The sequence below is a fragment of the Molossus molossus genome, unplaced genomic scaffold (genome assembly GCF_014108415.1).
Source record: "Molossus molossus isolate mMolMol1 unplaced genomic scaffold, mMolMol1.p scaffold_m16_p_12, whole genome shotgun sequence".
In the NCBI taxonomy this organism is placed as follows: Eukaryota; Metazoa; Chordata; class Mammalia; order Chiroptera; family Molossidae; genus Molossus; species Molossus molossus.
Window position 1 is genome coordinate 17,862,999 of NW_023425347.1, and position 5,688 is coordinate 17,868,686.

The window sequence follows — 5,688 nt, forward strand, 5'->3', positions numbered from 1 at the left end:
CCTGAAATTGCCATCTTTCTTCAGTGCTCTGTATCTTATTCTCTTCTCCGATGTGATATAAAATCTGATTTTTTAAAGTTTTTCCATAGAGATAGGACCAATACTAAAAATAGAATACTCTAACATTGAAACACCACAGCCTAATTATGTAGGCTATTAGAACTGAGCTCTGGTGTTCCTTTTCATGCCGATTATCATCCCTTTTAGAGAGGTAGAAATCAGTACCAAATTATGGGGAGAAAATAGTCCTTAGAACATAAAGATTTCATGATTTTCTAAAAGAAGTCTCCCCAGTGACCAGACTTGTTATAAATACACAGTCATTTCTGATTTTGTCACTAAAACAATTAATTGATCTAATTACTTTTTTAATTAGTAAAAAAAGATAGTGAATAAAGGAGACGTGTAGTTGTGCTCTTTAGAAAGAACCTGATAAACTCATTCTCATGGGGTCATTGATGACCAGTTAATTTTTATATATTACTATCTAAAAGGGCTCTATATTTAGGTGGTGGGGGGAGGGGAACAGTATATGGGACAAAAACCTAACACGGTAGTTGTGGGATATTGTACATTCATGTTAATGTGCATATTTGTAGTGGTGATGAGTTTTCTGGTAGTGTGACTCAAAAACATCTGTGTGTACTGGAATCACAAATACCTGGAGTTGGTTGTAGTCTTGGAGCTTACCTAGGTAAATTCTTTTTTGCAGGGAATATCAAGGCACATGCAATGATGTGGTTTGCCAAAGTACATCACAATCAGCATTAGAAATCAGGTCTTCTGGCTTAAACCCAGCTCCCTTTTCATTACAATAGGAATGATGTATTTTAGTTCTATGCCAGTCTAGACCATGGACAGTAGCTGCTTGGCCTACTTTCTGTGATTGTTTAGTAATGTATGGTATAGGCAGTGGAAAAGGAAGTGATTGGTGCTTGTTAGGAATAGTGATAACTGAGCTACACGAGTCTTTGACCCTGAACATATATTAACAGTTACATGGTAGATATCTCCAGAATGAAATGTGAGATGTATCCTATGTAGGGGCGAATATGTTAAGTTGCTAGGTTGGGGTGTGTGTGTGTGTGTGTGTGTGTGTGTGTGTATGTGTGTGTGTGTTGAGATGGGAATACAGTCTACGGCCATACCACCCTGAACGCGCCCGATCTCGTCTGATCTCGGAAGCTAAGCAGGGTCGGGCCTGGTTAGTACTTGGATGGGAGACCGCCTGGGAATACAGCAAGTTCTTGCCCATGGAGAACTTTTTGTGTCTGTTGTTTCAAGTCAAAACATCTTAAAACCTAAGAAGAGCTACTTGGAAAAAAAATAATTGAAGTCTCCATTCCCATGTAAGAAGAGATTTTGGAGTTTTAAAGACATGGAGTCAGTGTTTGTTTTCCTTTGCTTTTTCTACCAACTTCAGGCCTGCTGATGCCTCATTTGTGGTTTATAAAATTAAAATCCCTTGCTTCTCCTTTGATTTTCTCACTACAGAAGCACACCTTTGTCTCTGCTTACAGCCTCTGTTCATAGAATATTCTCAGAAGAATGAAACCACACCCCTCTCCCTTCTGTACCTTCCCAGCTGACTGCCAATCTGTCCCTGGCTTTTCATGATGTTTTGCACTTGGAGATTTACTATTCTGAAAGACCTCAAAGGACTTCATGAAATGGAATTTGTTATTTGATATGGTTCCCTTTTGAGTTTAGAAAACATGAAGCAACGGTGTCTCCTATATTTTATATGTGGGAGCATGCTAACACACAGCAAGCAAGTACTGCAACCTTCAGTTTGGACTGTTATGCTGTCTGGTATCTCTCTTTGTCCTTTTGCCCTATTCCTGGAAGACCAAGGACTCCAGTCATAGTGAGCATTTCAAATTTTCCAAAGCTTCAGGCCAGTATCTTCAGAGGAACCATGTCGGTAGGAAGAAATGAGGCATGTTATACATGTTATACTTCCATGGATCTACGTTCTTTAGCAGAAGCCGACTTAAGGCTTCATTTCTAGAAAATGAATCTTTGGGAAATAGATCACTTTACTCTGAAAAATCCATTTAAAAAATTGTGAGGTTTGTTGGTTGCAGGCAAGAATTGTGTAGATTATTATTTATCTCAGATACTACAGATCAATGCTCTACCTATGAAAATGACAGCAAAATAAAATTATGTCTAGAGCAATGAAAAAAACGTTCGACTGTCTTCAAGTGATAAAATGTTGAAAAATGCAAGGATTTGAGTTTCTTTATGAGTTGACACCAAGACTTGTAAAGTTATTATTTTACCTCGTGATAAACTTACTAAAGAATTCCACTTAGGTATTGCTTAGCCTGTCAAAAAAAGAAGAGATTTTCTCTCTTTCCTTTTGTCTCTTTTTACAGTCAATCAGTGTGGTAACGGAGCTGTCATTGAAAGAAGTTGACTGCTCTGTGGCTTTTTAGCAACAGATTCTTCTGTGTATGTCTTTGGTAGCGTTTCTACAAGATCTCTCTATTGAGGGTATGGATTATAGGCAGTTGTTGATGGCCTCCAGGAAAAAGAAAGAAAAATTTCATTTGAAGTGGTGATAGTTCTTCAAACCTCTCTACATCCAACTTTTAAGTACTAGAAGTTCAGTGCTTAAAAAATGTGCTTTCAGACTAATAGCATCTGGAAACTCCATGGGAATGATGCTCTATATCAGCGAATTTCAACCTTTTTCATCACATGGCAAACCAACTAATTACTGACATTCTGCTGCGCACCAAAAAATACATTCTTTGTCGATCTGACAAAAAATAAATAGGTATAATTTTGATTCATTAACACTGGATGGCTATTGTTGTGTTGGCTGTTGTCATTTTAAATTTATTTTTATTACTTATTTATTGTATTATATTTTTTCATCACCATTTATCCTCTCTTCCACCTCCACCCCCCCAGCCCCCCGCAATCACCACACTGTTGTCCATGTCCATTAGTTCTTTTTTTTGGCTCAATCCCTCCACATCCCCAAACACACCCCTACCCCCACCAGACCTGTCTGCCTGCTCTCTGTCTATGAGGCTGACTCTATTTTGCTTGGTAGTTCAGTTTGTTCATTAAATTCCACATACGAGTGAAATCATATGGCACTTGTCTTTCTCTTTTAATTTGACCATCTAAGGGAAAAGAGGTCAGTGGCCCTGACTAAATAAGTATTACATGTTTTAACAATGCTGGCAGCATACCAGTTGGAAACTGCTGCTCTAGATGATGTACACAGTGCCCCTTGTTACCATTTCTTCCTTTTCTGCATCGTGATTATAACATGGTTATCAGTAAAAGTCAATGACTTACCTACATTTTATTCATATTTACAATTCAATAATCTTTATGATGCTCCTATCAGCAAGGCAGGGGCAGGGGACATTCTCTTCATTTTACTGCTGGAGAGCTCCAGCTATCAAATGGAAACATTTCTTACCCAAAATCAGCACTCAGGGGACTTGGTAGCATCCTCTCTGTGCTCCAAACATACCGTCCTCTCGCCCATAATATGGCTAAGAATAATAAGCAAGGTAGAAGAGAGAAAAGTCGATATGAGTTAGGGAGCATTGGTTTTACATAGAATTTATAAAGTTTTTCTGTGACTTTTCAGTGGAGCCTTGAATATGACTTTTTTCCCCCAGTAATATGATGTCAATATGACCTGGATATAATGAGCATCTTGTTTTCTGAAGGTCATTAGTAGTTACAATGCCATGGTAGGGTGAGCTTTCAAAGTCTATGAAATGTGCAATCATTTAGGAGAGCTCACATTTCTCTATTACTGTCTGTCCAATTTCTGGAAGCATGCTACCTGGAGACAAAACTTTCTCTGCCTGATAAGCCAAGATTGAACACCCTAGTACCATTCATTTCAGTGATTTGGGGCAGAAACAAGGCATAACTGAGTTTTGTCTTTACAAAACCATTGGAATGACCTTTATCAATGATGGATGAGTGAATGGACTGATGAATGGATTAGTTCAGTCCAGCACTCTGCTAATTCAATATATTTATTTAAAATTATATTATATCATTTATATTATTAAATGTAACACATAGTGATTAGAAAAATAGGAAGAGAAAAAATATAATTTACTCATGAATCTGCTATTCAGTGATAACCACTCTAGCATTTTGATATGCCTTATTTCAATCTCTTTAATGTACATATTTTAATATTTTAGAAGAAAATTATTCATGAAATGTCATATCCTACTTATTTGATTGGCTCTCTTTTCCTATTTTATCATAATTTATTTATGTATAGTTGACCATATGTGTTATTTTCAATATTAGTGAAAGTAAAATAATCCTTTTCTATATATATCTTGTCTTTAAACTGGTTATATTTTTAGTTAGAAAGGAAAAATTAAAGAAAAAAGTCAGTTAGCATGAGAATTTTCATGAGACATTACTAATTTGAGCTGAATCTTGAAGGGTGAAAAAACCCAACACATATAGGCACATAAGGGGTGAGGAGCAAAGGCTAAGAAACCAACCAGCATGTGCAAAAAAGTAGGGTCAGGAGAAATCACAGAATTTGCAGGGTATGTTATCAGAGTGTGTGGATTCTTGGTTGAATGGATAGCAAATACAATGGCATAATATAGTGACCAGTACAAGAGAATGAAGGACCATTATTTCATCATAAGCTTTTTGGTAGATCAGTATTTATTTTTCTCGTAGATCAATGTTTCTTCTAAGCCATTTTCCCCTAATTCCCCCCAAATTGAAATTACCCAGGGCTTTGGAAAAGAGCTCCTTTGGCCTATTCTATGCTTTCTTCTTTACTTTCCTATATCACACAATTTATACCTCCGTTTGAAGTATTTGCTCTCATGTACATGCTTTCACCCGTGTCATCTCCATTTGATTACATAGCTTTTTCCTTTGAGTTAGTCATCAAAATCTGATGAATCAGGGTACTCAGATTGGCCATGGAGGCTGGTATCTGGAGGCTCCAGCAGTGCTGGAGGGCAGACTCGGGCCTAAGGGGGTGCAACACAGTGAGATAAGGCACAGAGGGAGGAGGCTTCGTGGAAACACAGGAGCTCTCCCAGTGTGGCTGGATGACAAGACTGGGACACTAGTGTCAAGCTCATGGTGTACTTAGCATCTATAAGTGTAGAGCACTACAGGCATCAGTAAGTATTGATTTAGTAAATACGGGTTGAATGGAAGGATCTGAAGCAAAGAGGTAATATGACATGCATTATTTTAGTTTAGAAGGAGACTGAAGAGTAATATGGAGATTGGGTGAAGGACACATTTGGAGGATATTTTATTGGGAAGAGAGAGAATACAACCTGGACTAAGACAAATGTAGAGAAAATGACAGAAGAAAGTCTTTAAAGCAGTTGTGACCCTTTGGATATATGTGTATGTCTGGAGAAGGGGGATGAAGGGAGATAGAAGAAATCATTTCTAGATTCTGGCTTGATTGGGTAGTGGGGTTCCATAAATGAATAAAGGAGCACCACAAAAGGAACAGGTGTAATGGGAAAAATAATGGTGGTGGTTGTATGAATTTGAGGTGCTTCCAAGTCTTCCAATGTAAGAGATTCTGGTGAGCATCATAGGTGATTTTTTTTTGTATTAAATTCTTGTTTTTGTTTGTCTCAATATTAGCTTGTGAAATTTATACTACTCAGAGATGGATATGGAATTTATTTTATAAGA

At 37.4% G+C, this 5,688-nt stretch overlaps 1 pseudogene; it reads left to right on the forward strand.

Moving 5' to 3' along the window:
• Positions 1-1,134: 1,134 nt before the first annotated feature.
• On the forward strand, positions 1,135-1,253 carry LOC118627287 (annotated as a pseudogene).
• Positions 1,254-5,688: the final 4,435 nt, after the last annotated feature.